Here is a 24,237-nt window from a genome sequence, read left to right as displayed (position 1 = left end):
TATATATATATATATATATATGTATATATATATATATATATATATATATATATATATATATATATATATATATATATATATATATATATATATATATATATATATATATATATGTATGTAGGTGTGGGAAAAAGTTTATGTTTTGGTTTTGGTCAGGTTATGCTTAGTTTTTTGGACATTTAAGTTCTGTCTTGGCATTTCCTGGTTTGTTTTGGTCTCCATGCCAACTCATTACTTTTCACCTGTCATGTCACCTCCATCTTCTCAGCCTCACTAATCATCACAGCTACTTCAGTCACCCTTTTTCTTGTCTGCTTTCTGGGATCTTCACACTCGCACACACGCTACCCCTGCTGCACCTCCTTCATGCCCTCCGTCCATAGTTCCATGCCGTGTAAGTTTCTGTATTCATGCCATGTGCTTTGTTTATAGTTTATTATTATTCATGCCAATCGAGCAAGTGTTTTTGTTTCATGTTTGTAGTTTTGCATTCATGCTAGTCTTTTGTTTGTTGTCTGTACCTCCTTGTGAGCGCCCTTAGTTTCTTTTTCATTATAGTTTTAAATAAACAACTATGTACTCAGGTCCACGCCTCGCTCGTGCTGATTCTCATCTGCATCGGGAAACAATCCATGTCCAAGCCAAGTTGTGACAATATATGCTGTTTACATTGTTTCTTATCGGGATTTCTACTTCACTTTACGAAGTTTTCCATTTACGAACCGTGTTCAAGAAGCGATTAAGTTTGCCAACCGACTGTTGTGTAACAAGCTCTGTGGTCTACCAATTTTATGTATGGTGCCACCCGAGATGCCAACCACTATTCAATTTGACCTAAAGTACTGGAGCGCAGGCAGCATTAGCCGCTGCAACTGTTACTGTCTATCATTTACAGAAATATATCCCGCTAACAAGTGCTTCCTGCACCCTTGGCTGCTTCCTGCTCCACTTCTGTCGAGTCCATTAATAAACATTACCTGCCAACCTTGAAGAGGATAATTTACCATTATGTGGCATTCACGTTCGGCCTTGGCAGAGGTCTGCATCGATTTGACTGGAGTCGCCGCCCGTGTTGACACCTCAAAGCGCCAGTGATGGTGCAAAGAAACACGTGAACAGTTGAAAGCACGGAATGCTTACAAACAATGGAGGAGAACAAAGGTCGGACCTTATGTTGGAACACAACCTGATAGATGCAGTGGAACCTTGATTTACAAACTTTGCCTGTTCTAGAACATGGTCTGTAAGTACGTGTAGGGAAGTGTTTCCCATGAGAAACAATGTAAACAATGTATGTATGTATGTATGTATGTTTGTTGTGTGTGTGCGTGTAGGTAAGTAGGTAGGTAGGTAGGTATATATATATATATATATATATATATATATGTATATATGTATATGTATGTGTATATATGTATATATAAATATGTATGTATATATATGTGCATATAAATGCATATATATGTATGTATAAATGTATATTTAAGTATACATGTATGTATGTATATATATATATATGTACGTATATATATATGTATGTATGTGTATATATGTATATAAATATGTATGTATATTTGTACATGTATGTGTGTGTATATATATATATATATATATATATATATACACATATATATATATATATATATATATATATATATATGTATATAATGTGTGTGTGTATATATGTGCTTATATGTATGTATATGTATATATGTATATATATATGTATGTATGTATGTATGTGTAAATATGTATATGTACTGTATATTCATCCATCCATCCATCCATTTCCTACCGCTTATTCCCTTTTGGGGTCGCGGGGGGCGCTGGCACCTATCTCAGCTACATATATATGGATATATATAAATAAATATATATATTTGTGTGTGTGTATATATATGTGTATATAAATATATATGTGTATATATATATGTATATATATTTGTATGTATATATGTATGTATATATATATATATATATAAATATACATTATATACACACATGATACATATAAGGTATATATGTATATATAATGTATACATTGTATATATATTTTATATATGCATGTATAAAATTTAAATATACATATATATTTAAAAATAAATAAATCATTTATATACATATGTGTATGTATATGTATATATATATCTATATCTACATATGTATGTATGTGTGTATATATATATATATGTATGTATATATATATATTTATGTATATATGTATATATATATGTATATGTATATATATATGTCTATGTATGTATGTATATATATATATGTAAATATATATATATATATGGGATGTGGGATCTGAGCCGAAGATGTCGTTGATGCTCGTGCAGCCCTTTGAGACACTTGTGATTAAGGGCTATGTAAATAAACTTTGATTAGCTGTGGACTCGACCTAAACAAAATTTAAGGTTTTGACGTTTTTCTTTAGCTAAAAAATGGGGGGAAAAGGAGACCTCCCTACACATCCTTGTGAATTTGCATCAGCTGAAAGTAATCAACCAGGAGACGGAGCCCGACAAACTAAAATGTAGAGCAAGTGCACCAGAGGAGGGTTATGCTAATTCTTCAATTACCTTCACTTGGACCGCGGCCCCGTTCCTGCGCGCACAACCCAATTAGGCGCGGTATTTATAATAATTAACAGCTGTATTTATTAGAGGAAGAAATAGGGCGCAGCTGTGGCCACGGAGGGGGAGAACAAAAAAATAAAAAGAAGACATTGCCGTATTTAAATAGTTGTTTGAAAAGCTAATGTGTATGGAAACCGAAACAATGTTACACACAACACATCAGGTCATTATAACACAATTCTCCCTTCCACACAGCTAAAAACTCTACACAAATTGAAGGAATAAGAATAGTTGTGCCACTTAAATTTTCTTTTAAGTGCTAGAAGCAGGCACAAGTTGTTGAGCAACTCAAATAAAACGTTGGAACATGCTTTTTGTCCACGTTTAATCAATGTTGGCTTCTTACTATTTCACCATTGAATTTTGGTCATTTCCCAAACAATCAACACAAATACAACGTTGAAACAACATGCATTTTGACGACATTTAATCAATGTTGGGTTCCGACGTTGACGTGATCGTTGAAATTTGGTTTTTTTGCAACCAATATTCCATAACAAAAATATAACATGCTTTTTGACGACGTTTATGTCAGGCTTGCCACCGGCAGTTTTGTTCGTGTTTTAATTTTTCCTCTGTGTGTGTTTAGTATGTCCTGTTTTTAGTTCCTGTCAGCGCTCTTATTTTGTCTGTTTCCTGTTTTTTCCCCTGTGCGCTGTTTCTCCTCAGCTGCGGCTGATTTCCACCTGGCCACACCTGGTGTCAATCAGCCCATTTCCTATTTTACCTGCTTTGTTCCACTCATCAGTGCTGGATTATTGTCTTGTTGATGTCGCTCCTGTCGTGTCGTGCCGGGTCTTGTTTTTGCAGCGTAGCGGTAAGCTTTATCCGCTACATGTTTGTAACTTACTGTTCTTTGTTCCCTGCTTCCAGTTTGTTTTGTACTACACGTTACGAATTCTGTTTTCCTGCTCCGTACCCGCTAGCTTCCATGCTAGACCCTTTTTGTTTGTTATCCGCCCACGTGCGCGCTTCTTGTTTGTACCCTTTTTGTTTCAGTATTTTTTATTAAATCATGTTTTCTCACTCCATGCCTGCCTCCTTCTCTGCATCTTGGGGTTCGTCAACAACAAACTTTGACAGTTTGAATCAATGTTGGGTTCTGACGTTTATTTGATCGTTGAAATTTGGTCATTTTGCAACCGATATTCTATAACAAAAATATAACGTTTGAACAACATGCTTTTTGACGACGTTTATGTCAGGCTTGCCACTGGCAGTTTTGTTTGTGTTTTAGTTTTTCCTCTGTGTGTGTTGAGTATTTCCAGTTTTTAGTTCCTGTCAGTGCTCTTATTTTGTCTGTTTCCTGTTTTTTCCCCTGCAGGCTGTTTCTCCTCAGCTAAGGCTGATTTCCACCTGGCCACACCTGGTGTCAATCAGCCCGCTCCTATTTTTCCTGCTTTGTTCCTCCAGTCAATGCTGGATTATTTTCTTGTCGATTTCGCTTTTGTCGCCCCTGTCGTGTCGTACAGTGTCTTCTATTTGCAACGTAGCGCAAAGCTTTATTCGTTAGATGTTTGTAACTTACTGTTCTTTGTTCCCTGCTTCCAGTTTGTTTTGCACTACACGTTACGACTTCTGTTTTCCTGCTCCGTACCCGCTAGCTTCCACGCTAGACCCTTTTTGTTTGTTATCCGCCCACGTGCGCACTTTTTGTTTGTTCCCTTTGGGTTTGTTTTTGTTTCAGTATTTTTATTAAATCATGTTTTCTCACTCCATGCCTGCCTCCTTCTCTGCATCTTGGGGTTCGTCAACAACAAACTTTGACAGTTTAAATCAGTGTTGGGTTCTGACGTTTATTTGATTGTTGAAATTTGGTCATTTTGCAACCGATATTCTATAACAAAAATATTACGTTTGAACAACATGTTTTTTGACGACGTTTATGTCAGGCTTGCCACTGGCAGTTTTGTTTGTGTTTTAGTTTTTCCTCTGTGTGTGTTGAGTATTTCCTGTTTTTAGTTCCTGTCAGCGCTCTTATTTTGTCTGTTTCCTGTTTTTTCCCCTGTGCGCTGTTTCTCCTCAGCTGTGGCTGATTTCCACCGGGCCACACCTGGTGTCAATCAGCCCAATTCCTATTTTACCTGCTTTGTTCCACTAATCAGTGCTGGATTATTGTCTTGTCGATATCGCTCTTTTCGCCCCTGTCGTGTCTTACAGTGTCTTGTATTTGCAGCGTAGCGGTAAGCTTTATCCGCTACATGTTTGTAACTTACTGTTCTTTGTTCCCTGCTTCCAGTTTGTTTTGTACAACACGTTGGGACTTCTATTTTCCTGCTCAGTACCCCACACTACACCCTTTTTGTTTGTTATCCGCCCACGTGCGCGCTTCTTGTTTGTACCCTTTTTGTTTCAGTATTTTTATTCAATCATGTTTTCTCACTCCATGCCTGCCTCCTTCTCTGCATCTTGGGGTTCGTCAACAACAAACTTTGACAGTTTAAATAAAAGTTGGGTTCTGACGTTGATTTGACAGTTGAAGTTTTAGTCATTTCGCAAACAGATATCCTACAAAACACATACATCGTTGAAAAAACGTGCTTTTTGACGACGTTTAATCAATGTTGGGTTCCGACGTGGATTTGATCGTTGAAATTTGGTCATTTTGCAACCAATATTCTATAACAAAAATATAATGTTGAAACAACATGCTTTTTGACAACATTTACAGGCAGTTTTGTCTGTGTTTTTTCTTAGGGGGCGCTAGAGCACAATTTTGAGTTTTGGGTTTGTTTTTTTTATTAGATGGCAATTTTCGCCTGTCCTGATGTGTTTGTAAAATTTGGTGAGTTTTGAAGCGTGTTAAGGGGTCAAATTACAGCTCAAAGAGGCGGCGGTATAATAATAATAATAATAAAACCTTAGAAATACAATAGGGTCCTCTGTCCCAAAGGGACATTCGGTCCCTAATTAGCCGCAAATAATGTCCTTTGTGCCACCAGTGCTTCCATGGAAATTACCCCCAACCCCTCTACCTCAAAGAACTGCTCACCCCCAAATCCTCCACACCACACCTCCGATCCGGACAGGCTAACCTCTTCCAAGCTCTAAGGACAAAACTATAAACAATGGGAGCCCGGGCTTTCGGCGCCGCCGCTCCCAGTCTGTGGAACGTGCTCCCTGACTACCTGAGGGTACCACAGACTGTGAATGCTTTCAAAACAGGCTTAAAAACCCTTCTTTTAAATTTTTTTTTTAAAAGATATATTCATACTAGTTCTAATGTATGGATGTTTCTTCCTTACCAGGCCATGAAGCGAATAGTTATCATATAAAGGCATGATAAGGGGCGAGCGAGGGGCCACAGGAGAGATAGAGAGATGTTTTTATTTATTTTAAATTTTGGGAGTGACAGTAAAGAAGCGTCGACAAGTAGCTCCAGCCCGACTCGCAGGATTTTATTTGAATGACTCCGCCTTCGCTTCGCTGTCCCCGGCCACCCCCTTCCGGCTGTCTTCGCCGCCTTTTTTTCATCTTCATCCGCCCGCAGTCCAGTCAGCCCCGCCCCCTCCAAGGTAAACGACACACATCTTCCTCTCTGTTTAACCACCGAGAGCGGCAAGGTCAAGTGTGTGGTATTGTGTGTATTTATCTCCCTCGGCTTTATTATCTCCCCTCTCTGTGAGAGCTGAGACCGGCCGTTAAAGACATCCTGTCCAGAGCGGCGGGGTCAGCAGCAGAGGTCAAGGCTGACTCTCTGGCCACACAAATTGTCCCTCCTCAGAGGGGGGGGGGGGAGAAGATTCTCCACGTTTCAGCCTTCAGACACCACAAATTGACACGTGCGGCGCATTATGAGGCCACCCCGGCAATTCTGAGGTCGCGTTGTCATTGAAGGGGACTTATATGGCCCCTTTAGTCGCGCTTCACCCGACACATGAAACGTGACAAAGTCAGGGCTGCCCACACTTTTACAGCAGGCGAGCTACATTTTAATTTGACCAAGTCAAGGTGAGCTCCCTCATCATCAATATATATATACATACATATGTATATATAGGTGTGGGAAAAAATCACAAGACTACTTCATCTATACAGATCTGTTTCATGAGGGGTTCCCTCAATCATCAGGAGATTTTAATGGAAGCATTCACATACAATGGTTTATATAGGGCACAGAGTGGGTGGGTACAGGCAGGCGTAGGGTGTGGTGATTGGCTCATGTGTTACCTAGGAGGTGTTTCCTTCTGTGGCGGCATGTTGAAATAATTTCACTGCGCTTGTTGAGGGATGATAGATCGGGATGATATATAATAAACAGTTTCTCTTTTTATATATATATATATATATATATATATATATATATATATACATATATGTATAAGTATATGTATATACATATATATACATATATATATATATATATATATATATATATATATATATATATATATATATATATATATATATATGTGTGTGTGTATATAAAATATGTATCTGCAATGAGGGGGCTACTTGTCCAGGGTGTACACCGCCTTCCGCCCAATTGTAGCTGAGATAGGCACCAGCGCACCCCGCGACCCCAAAGGGAATAAGCGGTAGAAAATGGATGTGTATATATATATATATATATATATATATATATATATATATATATACATAAATATATATACACATAACTATATTTATGTATATATATTTATATACATACATATATATTGCTACTACGGATAATTTGATCAAAAACTCCCTAAAACAGCCCACTACCTATAATATAGGTTTTTTAAACATAAGATCATTGTCTCCTAAAACGTTGTTAGTTAATGATATTATCAGAGACAACAATCTTAACGTCATCGGTCTCAGCGAAACCTGGCTTAAACCAAACGACTTTTTTGCGCTAAATGAGGCATGTCCTCCTAACTTTACACATGCGCATATTGCCCGTCCGCTTAAAAGGGGTGGGGGGGTCGCACTAATGTACAACGAAAACTTTAACCTTAGTCCTAACATAAATAATAAATATAAATCGTTTGAGGTGCTTACTATGAGGTCTGTCACACCGCTGCCTCTACACCTGGCTGTTATCTACCGCCCCCCAGGGCCCTATTCGGACTTTATTAATGAATTCTCAGAGTTCGTTGCTGATCTAGTGACACACGCCGATAATATAATCATAATGGGGGACTTTAATATCCATATGAATACCCCATCGGACCCACCGTGCGTAGCGCTCCAGACTGTAATTGATAGCTGTGGTCTCACACAAATAATAAATGAACCCACGCATCGCAACGGTAATACGATAGACCTAGTGCTTGTCAGGGGTATCACCGCTTCCAAAGTTACGATACTCCCGTATACTAAAGTATTGTCCGATCATTTCCTTATAAAATTCGAGGTTCAGACGCATGTTCGTCAAACTAATAATAATAATAACTGCTATAGCAGCCGCAACATTAATACAGCCACAACGACAACTCTTGCTGACCTACTGCCCTCGGTAATGGCACCATTCCCAAAGTATGTGGGCTCTATTGATAACCTCACTAACAACTTTAACGACGCCCTGCGCGAAACCATTGATAACATAGCACCGCTAAAGTTAAAAAAGGCTCCAAAAAAGCGCACCCCGTGGTTTACAGAAGAAACTAGAGCTCAGAAATTATTATGTAGAAAGCTGGAACGCAAATGGCGCACGACTAAACTTGAGGTGCACCATCAAGCATGGAGTGATGGTTTAATAACTTATAAACGCATGCTTACCTTAGCTAAAGCTAATTGTTACTCAAATCTCATCCACCGTAATAAAAACGATCCTAAATTTTTGTTTAGTACGGTAGCATCGCTAACCCAACAAGGGACTCCTTCCAGTAGCTCAACCCACTCAGCTGATGACTTTATGCAATTCTTTGGTAAGAAAATTGAAGTCGTTAGAAAGGAGATTAAAGACAATGCGTCCCAGCTACAACGGGGTTCTATTAACACTGACACGATTGTATATACGGCGGATACTGCCCTCCAAAATAGTTTCTCTCGTTTTGAGGAAATAACATTAGAGGAATTGTTACAACGTGTAAATGGAATAAAACAGACAACATGTTTACTTGACCCTCTTCCTGGGAAACTGATCAAGGAGCTCTTTGTATTATTAGGTCCATCAGTGCTAAATATTATAAACTTATCACTCTCCTCGGGCACTGTTCCCCTAGCATTGAAAAAAGCGGTTATTCATCCTCTTCTTAAAAGACCTAACCTCGATCCTGACCTCATGGTAAATTACCGACCGGTGTCTCACCTTCCCTTTATTTCAAAAATCCTTGAAAAAATTGTTGCGGAGCAGTTAAATGAACACTTAGGGTCTAACAATCTATGTGAAACCTTTCAATCCGGTTTCAGGGCAAATCACTCGACGGAGACAGCCCTCGCAAAAATGACTAATGATCTATTGCTAACGATGGATTCTGATGCGTCATCTATGTTGCTGCTCCTCGATCTTAGCGCTGCTTTCGATACCGTCGATCATAATATTTTATTAGAACGTATCAAAACACGAATTGGTATGTCAGACTTAGCCCTGTCTTGGTTTAACTCTTATCTTACTGATAGGATGCAGTGTGTCTCCCATAACAATGTGACCTCGGACTACGTTAAGGTAACGTGTGGAGTTCCCCAGGGTTCGGTCCTTGGCCCTGCACTCTTCAGCATCTACATGCTGCCGCTAGGTGACATCATACGCAAATACGGTGTTAGCTTTCACTGTTATGCTGATGACACCCAACTCTACATGCCCCTAAAGCTGACCAACACGCCGGATTGTAGTCAGCTGGAGGCGTGTCTTAATGAAATTAAACAATGGATGTCCGCTAACTTTTTGCAACTCAACGCCAAAAAAACGGAAATGCTGATTATCGGTCCTGCTAGACACCGAACTCTATTTAATAATACAACTCTAACATTTGACAACCAAACAATTAAACAAGGCGACACGGTAAAGAATCTGGGTATTATCTTCGACCCAACTCTCTCCTTTGAGGCACACATTAAAAGCGTTACTAAAACGGCCTTCTTTCATCTCCGTAACATTGCTAAAATTCGCTCCATTCTGTCCACTAAAGACGCTGAGATCATTATCCATGCGTTTGTTACGTCTCGCCTCGACTACTGTAACGTATTATTTTCGGGTCTCCCCATGTCTAGCATTAAAAGATTACAGTTGGTACAAAATGCGGCTGCTAGACTTTTGACAAGAACAAGAAAGTTTGATCACATTACGCCTGTACTGGCTCACCTGCACTGGCTTCCTGTGCACTTAAGATGTGACTTTAAGGTTTTACTACTTACGTATAAAATACTACACGGTCTAGCTCCATCTTATCTTGCCGATTGTATTGTACCATATGTCCCGGCAAGAAATCTGCGTTCAAAGGACTCCGGCTTATTAGTGATTCCCAAAGCCCAAAAAAAGTCTGCGGGCTATAGAGCATTTTCCGTTCGGGCTCCAGTACTCTGGAATGCCCTCCCGGTAACAGTTCGCGATGCCACCTCAGTAGAAGCATTTAAGTCTCACCTTAAAACTCATTTGTATACTCTAGCCTTTAAATAGACTCCCTTTTTAGACCAGTTGATCTGCCGTTTCTTTTCTTTTTCTTCTATGTCCCACTCGCCCGTGTGGAGGGGGTCCGGTCCGATCCGGTGGCCATGTACTGCTCGCCTGTGTATCGGCTGGGGACATCTCTGCGCTGCTGGTCCGCCTACGCTTGGGATGGTTTCCTGCTGGCTCCGCTGTGAACGGGACTCTCGCTGCTGTGTCTTGGATCCTCTTTGGACTGGACTCTCGCGACTGTGTTGTATCCATTGTGGATTGAACTTTCACAGTATCATGTTAGATCCGCTCGACATCCATTGCTTTCCTCCTCTCTAAGGTTCTCATAGTCATCATTGTCACCGACGTCCCACTGGGTCATTATTGTCACCAATGTCCCACTGGGTGTGAGTTTTCCTTGCCCTTATGTGGGCCTACCGAGGATGTCGTGGTGGTTTGTGCAGCCCTTTGAGACACTAGTGATTTAGGGCTATATAAGTAAACATTGATTGATTGATATGTGTATACATATGTATGTATATATATATGTATGTATCTATGTATGTATATATTTGTATATATATGTATGTATATATGTATATATGTATGTATGTATATATATGTATATATATGTATGTATATATACATATATATGTATATATGAAAATATATATATTATGTATGTATATATGTATGTATGTATGAATATATATGTATATATATGTATGTATGTATATATGTATGTATGTATATATACGTATATTTATGTATATATGTATGTATATATGTATATATATATATATATATATATATATATACATAAATATATATACACATAACTATATTTATGTATATATATATTTATATACATACATATATATGTGTATACATATGTATGTACATATATACATATATGTATGTATGTATATATTTGTATATATGTATGTATATATGTATATATATGTATGTATGTATATATACACATATATGTATATTTATGTATATATATATGTATGTATGTATGTATGTGTATATATACATATATATGTATATTTATGTATATCTATCTATCTATCTATCTATCTATCTATCTATCTATCTATCTATCTATCTATCTATCTATCTATCTATCTATCTATCTATCTATCTATCTATCTATCCATCCATCCATCCATCCATCCATCCATCCATCCATCCATCCATCCATCCATCCATCCATCCATCCATCCATCCATCCATCCATCCATCCATCCATCCATCCATCCATCCATCCATCCATCCATCCATCCATCCATCCATCCATCCATCCATCCATCCATCCATCCATCCATCCATCCATCCATCCATCCATCCATCCATCCATCTATCTATCTATCTATCCATCTATCAGTATTTAGCCACCTGCCTTGACTCACATATGAAGTTGAAGTGCCATCCCATTCCTAACACACAGGGTTCAACATGATGTGGGTCCACCTTTTGCAGGTACTACAGCTTCAACTCTTCTGGGAGGGCCGTCCACAAGGTTGCGGAGTGCGTTTATAGGAATTTCCTACCATTCTTCCAAAAGCGCATTGGTAATGTTGGTCGAGAGAGCAACAATACAGTTAGCTGCATAACGGCGCATGTAAAAGTAGTCCCTCTACGTTAGCACATATAATAACAATTGTATTGTATGGTACTGTAAATATTTATGTGTGTTATGTACTAACACTAATGTAACTTTGCAATACAGTTATTGTGTCACGTCTATGGGATCATCTTTTGTTTTGGTCATGTTCGGTTCCTGTTCCTGCACTTCCTTGTTTGCTTTGTTACCATGCCAACTCAATAGTTTACACCCTGTCCTCATGTCTCACACCTGTTTGCACTAATCATGTCCATTATTTAAACTTAAACCTGTAGTTGCCAGGGGGTCAGCCTGGCGATTTACCTATATTTCCATCATGCCATGCCATGCCTGTTTAATCATTCTCTCCATGCCACGTAAGTTTTTTTTATTATTTTCTTTATGTCACAGTTATTGAGTTTTGTTTTTTTGTCCATTGTTTCATAGCCAAGTTTGTTCTCCGCCATTGGGTGCGCCTTGTGTTTGCTTCTTTTTGTAGTTATAGTGTAAAAATAAATACGTACTTACACTCACGTCTTGCTCGTGCCAACTTTCCTTTGCCTCGGTAAAACAATCCAAAGTCCACGGTTTGAAATCTTGATATTTTTCTCAGCATTTTGACAGCTTTAAACGTCCGTCACGATTCTCTGTGGTGACTTGAAGGCTAGCAACAATACCGAACCCGACAAGGACTTGAGATAGAACTACTTTTGACACGGGCCCAAAGCTTTGGAAGAATTATTTCACGTCCGGCCTTGAAGTTGTGTTCAGTGGTTCGGCGCGGCGTTTGTGTCGACTACTTCCCTTGCCAGCAGGCTGCTTTTGGAGTGAGATGATTGCAATAAAAGACGGCAATCCTGTCCGTAGAAGGTGTGATTACCTGCAGTTTTACATGTCCGACCGAGGTTCTGCTTGTTTACACACAGTCACTCCATTGTTCATTTGTCTGGTGCACGTCATGGTGCACTTTTTTATATTTTATTTTGCCTGTCGTTCACAACTATTATGAGAGACAATAACACAGGTTTTTGTTTTATTTTATAAACAATTTTAAATATGATTAAAAAAAATAAAATAATAAAAGTCAATATTGTAGCCTTCAAAGCCCTCTAAAACAACCCTCTGTCAAGGTTTTATTAGTCTATGTATAATGTAGTAAGAGACACCCTCATAACAATATGTAATATGTACAATATATACACTGCAAGTAATATATATATATATATATATATATATATATATATATGGTAGTAACAGACACCATAACAATATGTGATATGTGCAATATACACACTGCAAGTATATATATATATATATATATATATATATATATATATATATATATATATATATATATATATATATATATATATATGTATTTATGTATATATATATGTAAGTATATATATATACATATATATATATATGTATATATATATTGCAGTAAAAGACACCTTCATAACAATATGTGATATGTACAATATACTCACTGCAATTATGTATATATATATATACATATACATATATATATATATATATATATATATATATATATATATATATATATATGGTAGTAACAGACACCTTCATAACAATATGTGATATGTGCAATATACACACTGCAAGTATATATATATATATATATATATATATGTATTTATGTATATATATATGTAAGTATATATATATACATATATATATGTATATATATATTGCAGTAAAAGACACCTTCATAACAATATGTGATATGTACAATATACTCACTGCAATTATGTATATATATATATACTATATATACATATACATATATATATATATATATATATATATATATAATATAAAATGTAGTAACAGACACCTTCATAAAAATATGTAATATGTACAATATACACACTCCAAGTATCATATAATGTAGTAACAGACACTTTCATAATAATATGTAGTTTGTACATTATACACACTGCAAGTATATATATATATATATATATATATATATATATATATATATATATATATATATAAAATGTAGCAACAGACACCTTCATAAAAATATGTATAATGTACAATATTTTTTGTATTTTGTCATTTAAATCAATGCCGGGATTGAATTTCATTTACGCCACTTTATATTTCTGACTTTGGCAGCACTTCTCCGCACCTTTAGCCCCCTTTTCCGTCTTGACACTACTCGGGTTTTCATATGAGTCACGCCACTTTCTTGCAGTACTCCCGCTTCTCAGAACCTCATGTTAGCTCCCCTCCCTGCTACATTGCTAACTACCAAAAACAAGCCGGTTTTAGAATGTTAGAACACAAAAAAATTATATCAATATTTTGTCTTTCTTTCTTTTTATTGTGAACAGTAGGAAAAATAGCCCAAAAAGGCAGTTCCCATTAAAGGTGATATTTGTCTGAATAATCATTTACGCCACTTTATATTTCTGGTTTATTCACCGGGATGACTTTGGCAGCACTTCTCCGCACCTTTACCCCCCTTTTCCGTCTTGACACTACTCGGGTTTTCATATGAGTCACGCCGCCTTCTTGCAGTACTCCCGCTTCTCAGAACCTCATGTTAGCACCCCTCCCTGCTGCATTGCTAATTACCAAAAACAAGCCGGTTTTAGAATGTTAAAATACAAAAAAAATCATATCAATATTTGGTCTTTCTTTCTTTTTATTGAGAACAATAGTAAAAATAGCCCAAAAAGGGCAGCTCCCATTCAACATGATATTTGTCTGAATAATCATTTACGCCACTTTATATTTCTGGTTTATTCACCGGGATGATTTTGGCAGCACTTCTCTCCACCTTTACCCCCGTTTTCCGTCTTGACACTACTCGGGGTTTCATATGAGTCACGCCGCCTTCTTGCAGTTCTCCCGCTTCTTAGAACCTCATGTTAGCTCCCCTTCCTGTTACATTGCTAACTACCAAAAACAAGCCAGTTTTAGAATGTTAAAACACAAAAAAATAAATAGGTATATTTTGTCTTTCTTTCTTTTATTGTGAACAATAGTAAAAATAGCCCAAAAAGGCAGTTCCCATTAAAGGTGATATTTGTCTGAATAATCATTTACGCCACTTTATATTTCTGGTTTATTCACCGGGATGATTTTGGCAGCACTTCTCTGCACCTTTATCCCCCTTTTCCGTCTTGACACTACTCGGGTTTTCATATGAGTCACGCCGCCTTCTTGCAGTTCTCCCGCTTCTCAGAACCTCATTTTAGCTCCCCTCCCTCGACCCTCTCATCTTCTCCACTTTTATCCATCACTTCTTTTTTTTTTTTTTTTCCCAATCAGTCCCAGGGGCCTACATTTCAATTTCTTTCTTCCTGCATATGTTACTGTATCCCTCCTCGTCTCGGCTTCTCTTCAAAAGACATTTATGGGTAGGGGGCTGGGGGGGTGTGATTGAGAAAATCCTGTTCTGAAAACCACTTTTATGTGAGGATTGTTTTCGTGAATCTTGCTGAACTTGAACTTACCGAAGCTCAGATAGTCTTAATTTTTGGTGTCCTCATCCGGCCATCTAGACTTTGAAAACATTTTTTTGCGGGAGAGAACTGCGTACATCAGTCGACTGATTGGTCTTTACAGACAGGGGTATTCAACTGGCGGTCCGGGGGTCAAATCAGTTCAAAACTTGGGACACAAACATTTTTGCCGCAAGTTCCTTTTCTTTAGAACAGGGGTCGGGAGCCAAATATTTTAAAATGTATTTCCATAAGAGACATATAATATTTTTTTTACACTGAACACCACTAATCATTTTTAAGTAAAACCAACATTTCTAGAGTATTCTCTGTAATAACATTGTTATTCTGAAGCTAACTGTGGAGGGGGTGTGGCCTGCGGGCCTGCAGCGAAGCGGGGTGTGCCAGGAACGGCCTTGAAATCAGCGACAGGTGCGCAGACGGCCCACCTGGGCCTTGTTATCTAATCACCTGTCACTATGTTATAAGCAGCCACCAGGAAGAGAGACGGGGTTGGGGCTGGAGCCAGAGTGTGAGCGAGAACGAAAGAGAAAAAGAGAATTGCTGGAAAGCAACTGAGAGACTTATTGAAAAATACAACAATATTGTAACCCTGAAACAGGCTCTCATGTTGGTGCTTGGTGGTCTGAAGCCGTGGCCACAGAATAATTTTTTATAATTTTTTATTAAAAAAACAAAAAAAACACAATATACACTTACAATTAGTGCACCAACCACAAAAACCTCCCTTTTTCATGACAAAGAAAAAAAAAATAAAAAAAAAGATTTTTTGCAGCAAGTTCCTTTTCTTTAGAGGAACTTTCCAGATCCTTGCATTGACGTTTTTAGCGACATTAAAAAAATGTTGGGTTGAAAAAACCCCAAATGTGACGGAAATGTAGGACGTGGGGTGGGAGGGAGTGTTATTATTAAAAAAAAAAAATTCTGTAAAATGTAAAAAAAATGTTTGTATTCGTTGGGAAGACTATGTCTCCCGGCTGGCCTGGGAACGCCTCGGGATCCCCCGGGAAGAGCTAGACGAAGTGGCTGGGGAGAGGGAAGTCTGGGTTTCCCTGCTTAGGCTGCTGCCCCCGCGAACCGACCTCGGATAAGCGGAAGAAGATGGATGGATATTTTATTTAATTATAAACATTTTTTTTGAAGGGCGATGGGGCAAAAACTGATTGGTCGCTATAGACTGGGGTATTCAACTGGGGGTCAAATCTGTTCAAAACTTGGGACACAAAATTTTTTGCAGCAAGTTCCTTTTCTTTAGAGGAACTTTCCAGATCCTTGCATTAACGTTTTTAGCTACATTAAAAAATGTTGGGTTGAAAAAACCCCCAAATGTGACGGAAATGTAGGACGTGGGGTGGGAGGGAGTGTTATTATTTAAAAAAAAAAAAAATTCTGTAAAATGTAAACATTTTTTTTGTATTCGTTGGGAAGACTATGTCTCCCGGCTGGCCTGGGAAGCCTCGGGATCCCCCGGGAAGAGCTAGACGAAGTGGCTGGGGAGAGGGAAGTCTGGGTTTCCCTGCTTAGGCTGTTGCCCCCGCGACCCGACCTCGGATAAGCGGAAGATGGATGGATATTTTATTTAATTACTACATTTTTTTGGGGAAGGGCGATGGAGCAGAAACGCACACCATGTAATCCGGACAAAATAGGTTCCTCAGAGGTCGGCAGGTGTAAGGGCCAGGGCACACTGAGCAAGGCAAGAGAAACCCTTTTACTCTAGGGGGACTAGGAATCAAACACACAAGAGGTTAGGGAATTCAGGACAAAGTAGCGAAAGCGTACCAGGGACTGGTGAAGCAGGGGCATGCACAAGATGAGTTCGGGAAACAAAACACAACAGAAATTTGGAAATGGCACCAAAATATTGATATCGAGATAACCCCTCATCGTGGCAAAATCAGGCATTTTAGGCCTCAACTATGAAAAAAGAGGCCCGCAGTATCCTGGAGTCACCGATCATTACACAACTCACCCTTCATTTACCGTTTTTTCCACTCATGGAAGCATGAGTTGCAAGCAGATATTTTAGTTCGGCCAGTGGAGGATTTCATTTAAAAAGGTTTTCAATGATTAAAAAAAAAAAAAATAAATAAATACCAGCGAGATCTTAACAACATTTGCATGCATTACTTTTTTTTTCCCCAGTCAAAATGGAAATAAATTATTGAAGAAAGATGAACTATTGACACATATTATTTCCAAGGTTCCGCGGGCCCCTGGTCTTGAGTTTGACTCCTGTGATTTAGGCTACTTAACTCGTGGCCTATGAGTTCATTTCTTATTATTTTTTTTTAACTTGTGACGGACTCGCAATTTTGCAGATGTTTAAAAACAGCATAGAGCTCCCGGAGCTCTGAAAAAATCGATAATTCGTAATATAGACTACCGTATCTCCTTGAATTGCCGCGGGCTATATAGTATGCGCCTGCCTAGAATTACCGCCGGGTCAAACTTGTTTCGCAAAATATTATTTTATCAGCGCATGTCTAGATTTTCAGCCGGGTCAAACTCGTTTTGCAATAATAATTTGCATATGCCTAGAATTTCCACCGGGTCAAACTCGTCACGTCACGAGTGACACTTTACCTGTCATCATTTTCAAAATGGAGGAGGCTGATATCAATCATTTTAAATTGCATAAAGGGAAGAAGAATTGGATTTAAGGTCCAAGCTATTGAATATGCTAAAAAGAAAAGTAAGCAGCTATGTTTTATTACCATACCGTAGCTGCGTGTGTCAAATATGAGTCATTAAATGACTCCTGGTGGTAGAGGGCGCTAGTGATCCGTCTTTTGGCTACTCGGCTGCAATTTTTTCCTCTCTCTTGCCATTTTAACATGGAGGATTACATATCTAAAATAAAACAGTTTTCTAAACTGGACTTTCAATCGAAGCAGGAGGTAATAAAGGAAGATCTCCATCGAGACGGGGAGACTTTTAAAAGTGAAGAAAGATAAGGAAGACTTCTATAAACAAGTTATCGATGCTTTTGATCAGAAGGAGCTGCGTATGGACTTCATTAATAGTGAGAGTCCAGTCCATAGTGGCTCTAACATAATAGTGAGAGTCCAGTCCATAGTGGATCTAACATAACTATGGTCTTACCTTTAAGACCATAACGTTACTATGGTCTTAAAGGTAAGACCATAGTAACGTTTTCTTTATTAAATGTGCTTTTCATGATGGTATCCTTACATCACACTCAAATTTATAAGTGCAGGCCTAAATTTACCACATGCCTTAGGTAAGTGCCGGAGTGAGAAGAGGTTTTAAAATAATTAGCGCCCCGGCGGCAATTCGAGGAAATACGGTATATTTTTCGGACTAGAATCCTTTGATTTTCTCCAAAAATCAACACTGTACCTAATGTACGTATTGTGAGGTGAATTATATTTATATAGCGCTTTTTCTCTAGTGACTCAAAGCGCTTTACATAGTGAAAACCAATATTTAAGTTACATTTAAACCAGTGTGGGTGGCAGGTGGGTAAAGTGTCTTGCCCAAGGACACAACGGCAGTGACTAGGATGGCGGAAGCGGGAATCGAACCTGCAACCCTCAAGTTGCTGGCACGGCCACTCTACCAACCGAGCTAAACCGCCGTGGTCATTCTGATTGTGCTTACCGACCTCGAAGCAATTTCTTCTTGGTACTTGGTGTAATGATAAGTATGACCAGTAGATGGCAGTCACACATAAGACATTTGGACTGCCCGTTCAACAAATGACGCGAGCAAGTACCCGTAAGAAAGCGACACCAAAACTTTGATGTTTCATTGAGAATACCGAACATTACACACCACGCTCAAAAATCCGTCAAAATGTTTTCGTACGACTCTGGTAAACCGGATTACGCCGACCATAGTCAGACGTACTGTGCTTCAACCTACAAGTATTATTATGGTGTGTGTTTAAGAACCCTAAAATGGCAACTATTACCAGACATTATTTGGTGTTTGTTTCACAATATTACGCAAAACCAACTTTTCTTACCTATTGGTACCTGCTGGGATCTGCATAAGTCCCGAAAATTTGCGCGCATCCGCCATTGTAGTCTATAAACTACTTATTTTTTGTATTCTCTTGTTGTGGGGCATTCATCCTCTGTGTGTTAACACCAAAGTTTTGTGATAATTTAGATATAATTATTCTGACAGCACGACTCTGGTAAACTGGATTGTTGGCGAATTAGGGCGACCATAGTCAGACGTACTGTGCTTCAACGTACAAGTATTATTATGGTGTGTGTTTAAGAACCCTAAAATGTCAACTATTACCAGACATTATTTGGTGTTTGTTTCACAATATTACGCAAAACCAACTTTTCTTATCTATTGGTACCTGCTGGGATTTGCATAAGTCCCGAAAATTTGCGCACATCCACCATTGTAGTCTATAAACTACTTCTTTTTTGTATTCTCTTGTTGTGGGGCATTCATCCTCTGTGTGTTAACACCAAAGTTTTGTGATAATTTAGATATAATTATTCTGACAGCACGACTCCGGTAAACTGGATTGTTGGCGAATTAGGGCGACCATAGTCAGACGTACTGTGCTTCAACGTACAAGTATTATTATGGTGTGTGTTTAAGAACCCTAAAATGGCAACTATTACCAGACTTTATCCGGTGTTTGTTTCACACTATTATGCAAAACCAACTTTTCTTACCTATTGGTACCTGCTGGGATCTGCATAAGTCCCGAAAATGTGTGCGCATCCGCCATTGTAGTCTATAAACTACTTCTTTTTTGTATTCTCTTGATGTGGGGCATTCATCCTCTGTGTGTTAAGACCAAAGTTTTGTGATAATTTAGATATAATTATTCTGACAGCTGAACTCTGGTAAACTGGATTGTTGGCGAATTAGGGCGACCATAGTCAGACGTACTGTGCTTCAACGTACAAGTATTGTAGTCTACAAACTACTTATTTTTTGTATTCTCTTGTTGTGGGGCATTTATCATCTGTGTGTAACACCAAAGTTTTGTGATAACTTAGATATAATTATTCTGACAGCACGACTCTGGTAAACTGGATTGTTGGCGAATTAGGGCGACCATAGTCAGACGTACTGTGCTTCAGTTACAGTGAAGGGAGAAATCTGGGACCCTTGTACGGTGTCGTCCCACGCTCTGACGAAAGATTGTGCGCCTCCTCTTTTATTTGGACTTTCCCTGATTATATGGCAACAGCTGTTTCTAAGGGAGGAGGGGTCATAAACAGCCGTGGCCTTGGCTACAAAACAGTTCAAAGAAAAGGTGCCTAAAGGAGAACTAAGTCAGTCTATGGAAATTAATCTGAGGTGGTTTCTGGTTTCAGCGCCGACTGCCCCTTGTTTATTATCCAATCAGAACTGAGCAGGTTTCTATATGCTATAAAGTTGCAAACTCGGAATCTTGGCCAATATATCAGTTTGCTACTTTTGGAGGCAAACCCATCAAAAATGAAGACTTTTCATAGGGGATGTTGTTCCAACGAAAAAAACTATCAATATGTGGGAAATCTAATTCTTTACTATTAGCATCCGAGAGGCAGATGCTGTATTTCCAGCGTCTGTAGTCGATGCCAGTGGGAAGATGGATTGCATATGCTATCAAAAGCCACGGCAGTTAATGGTTCTGATGGAACGGGTCCCGGTGCGGAATGTGTTTTTGGCGCCGCTGCAGACGAGGTACACTTTATTATTTTTTTGCCTTTTGACCTCTTTAAAGATTCATCGGCAATAGAAGCCAGCATTTGCAGAAAAAGATCAAAGGGTGTAACCTATGAATACGATGCCATCAGCAGAGGCTATTCCGGAACACACTGACTGAGAAAAAGGCGTGCGGTAAATTACGTTCCGGGCCAGAACGTAGCGACCTGTTCCAGTACTCATGTATCCCCCGTTCCCGCGTCACGAGCAGTGCGCCTCGTCTCACCGTATTCCCTCCGGTTCCCTGGCTGCCACATATCATTGTAATGTAATTCATGAAAATGTCAAGGCCCGGGCGCACGCTGATCAACTTCCTGGGCGTGAAAATCTGCATTCCGGGGCACAACGTAGTGACCTGTTCCAGTACTCAGCTATCCCCCGTTCCCGCGTCACGAGCAGTGCGCCTCGTTTCCCCGTATTCCCTAAGGTTCCCTGGCTGCCACATATCATTGTAATGTAATTCATGAAAATGTCAAGGCCCGGGCGCACGCTGATCAGCTTCCTGGGCGTGAAAACCTGCGTTCCGGGCCAGAACGTAGCGACCTGTTCCAGTACTCAGCTATCCCCCGTTCCTGTGTCACGAGCAGTGCGCCTCGTCTCCCCGTATTCCCTCCGGTTCCCTGCCTGCCACATATCATTGTAATGTAATTCATGAAAATGTTAAGGCCCGGGCGCACGCTGATCAGCTTCCTGGGCGTGAAAACCTGCGTTCCGGGCCAGAAACTAGCGACCTGTTCCAGTACTCAGCTATCCCCCGTTCCTGTGTCACGAGCAGTGCGCCTCGTCTCCCCGTATTCCCTCCGATTCCCTGGCTGCCTCTTGGATTTCGACCTTGCTCTTGCCCCTAGACCTCACGCCTGCGCACGGACCTCCGAGCTCGCCTCGCCTCGCCCCCTTGTAACCTGGCACCTGGCTCAACACTACCAGGTAACACTCGACAGCTAATCACTACGCACAGTCGCACACCACACGCGCCCTGCTATCTGTGTCGTCTTCACCCAACCTGTACCGTGACGGAACGTAAATGATGAGTTACTTAAAAATTGTGGGATATTGACAGATGTTTCTCAGATGCATACTACATAATTATCTTAGATATTCTTCTCACGTCTCCTGATGGCCTTCCTCTCTAGCACGTGCTTGAATGGTCATGAGCAGGTGTCGCCACTCATAACATGCACCGTGGTCACAAATCTTCATGAGGATATGATTATAGGGGGACTGACGGCCATCTTAGCCAAATGGCCGTTGAAAATCGTCACGATCTCGCATTGCACTTTAGGGAACTGTTAGCCAGCTGAACCCCGCGGAAAAAAATTGCAGATTCTCATTTTTTTTTTCCGTCTGCGTACACAAATGCTCCAGATGGAAGGCAGCTGTGGCTCGTCACTTGGACCTCGATTTAATACATGCAGTTTGTTTTTTGCATGGGCAAAAAATATGTGGCATCATTTTTTATTGATCTTAAGAGCAGAAGTCCGTTCTAAGTCATCCCAAAGGTTGTTCTATCGGGTTCAGGTCAGGACTCTGTGCAGGCCAGTCAAGATGTCGGTCGAGAAGACCTAGCTCTCAGTCTTCGTTCTAAGTCACCCCAAAGGTTGTTTAATCGGGTTCAGGTCAAGACTCAGTAAAGGCCAGTCAAGATGTTGGTCGAGAAAGCCTGCCTCTCACTCTCTGTTCTAAGTCACCTCAAAGGTTGTTCTATCATGTTCAGGTCAGGACTCTGTGCAGGCCAGTCAAGATGTTGGTCGAGAAGGCCTGGCTCTCAGTCTCCGTTCGAAGTCACCCCAAATGGGCGGTATAGCTCGGTTGGTAGAGCGGCCATGCCAGCAACTTGAGGGTTGCATGTTCGATTCCCGCTTCCGCCATCCTAGTCACTGCTGTTGTGTCCTTGGGCAAGACACTTTACCCACCTGCTCCCAGTGCCACCAACACTGCGTTAAATGTAAAAAATTAGATATTGGGTTTCACTATGTAAAGCGCTTTGAGTCATTGGAGAAAAAGCGCTATATAAATATAATTCACTTCACTTCACAAAGGTTGTTCTATCGGGTTCAGGTCAGGACTCTGTGCAGGCCAGTCAAGATGTTGGCCGAGAAGGCCTGCCTCTCACTCTCTGTTCTAAATCACCCCAAAGTTTGTTCTATCGGGTTCAGGTCAGGACTCTGTGCAGGCCAGTCAAGATGTCGGTCGAGAAGGCCTGGCTCTCAGTCTCTGTTCTAAGTCATCCCAAAGGTTGTTCTATCAGGTTCAGGTCAGGACTCTGTGCAGGCCAGTCAAGATGTCGGTCGAGAAGGCCTGCCTCTCAGTCTCAATTCTAAGTCACCACAAAGGCTATTATATTGGGTTCAGGTCAGGACTCTGTGCAGGCCAGTCAAGATGTCGGTTGAGAAGGCCTGCCTCTCAGTCTCCGTTTTAAGTCACCCCAAAGGTTACTATATCGGGTTTATGTCACGACTCTGTGCAGGCCAGTCAAGATGTTGGTCGAGAAGGCCTGCCTCTCAGTCTCCGTTCTAAGTCACCCCAAAGGTTATTATATCGGGTTCAGGTCAGGACTCTGTGCAGGCTAGTCAAGATGTTGGTCGAGAAGGCCTGCCTCTCAGTCTCCGTTCTAAGTCATCCCAAAGGCATACTTGCCAACTCTCCCGAATTTTCCGGGAGACTCCCGAATTTCATTGCCTCTCCCGAAAATAACGTCTAGGATTTTGGAGGGTGCACAACTGCGACGACTACGAGTGACAGAGAATAGAATAAGGATGGACAATTCAACCCTAAACTCACTCCATCCATCCATTTCCTACCGCTTATTCCCCTTTGGGGTCGCGGGGGGCGCTGGTGCCTGTCTCAGCTACAATCGGGCGGAAGGCGGGTTACACCCTGGACAAGTCGCCACCTCATCACAGGGCCTATATATATGTATATATGAATTACTTGATTTTCAGTGAATTCTAGCTATAAATATACTCCTCCCCCCTTAACCCCGCCCCCCGGCACCGCCCACCCCGACCCCGCCCACCTCAACCCCCCACCTGCCCCAACTCCCCCTCAAAATCTCCTGAATTCGGAGGTCTCAAGGTTGGCAACTATGCCCAAAGGTTGTTCTGTCGGGTTCAGGTCAGGACTCTGTGCAGGCCAGTCAAGTTCACCCAGATGGGACTCTGTCGTCCATGTCTTTATGCACGTGGCTTTCTGAACTGGTGCACAGTCATGTCGGAAGGTTGGAAGCATGGAATTGTCCCAAAATGTTCATTCAACGTTCCTTTTACTGGA

General features: G+C 40.2%; 1 protein-coding gene across 1 annotated transcript in view; it reads right to left on the bottom strand.

Moving 5' to 3' along the window:
- The window catches only part of LOC133545692 (uncharacterized), a 422,945-nt gene that overhangs the window by 51,400 nt on the left and 347,308 nt on the right, over positions 1–24,237 (bottom strand). The gene's annotated exons all lie outside the window — the stretch shown is intronic.

The sequence above is a fragment of the Nerophis ophidion genome, linkage group LG28, assembly GCF_033978795.1.
Source record: "Nerophis ophidion isolate RoL-2023_Sa linkage group LG28, RoL_Noph_v1.0, whole genome shotgun sequence".
NCBI lineage: Eukaryota > Metazoa > Chordata > Actinopteri > Syngnathiformes > Syngnathidae > Nerophis > Nerophis ophidion.
This window is presented reverse-complemented; position numbering and strand designations above follow the sequence as displayed.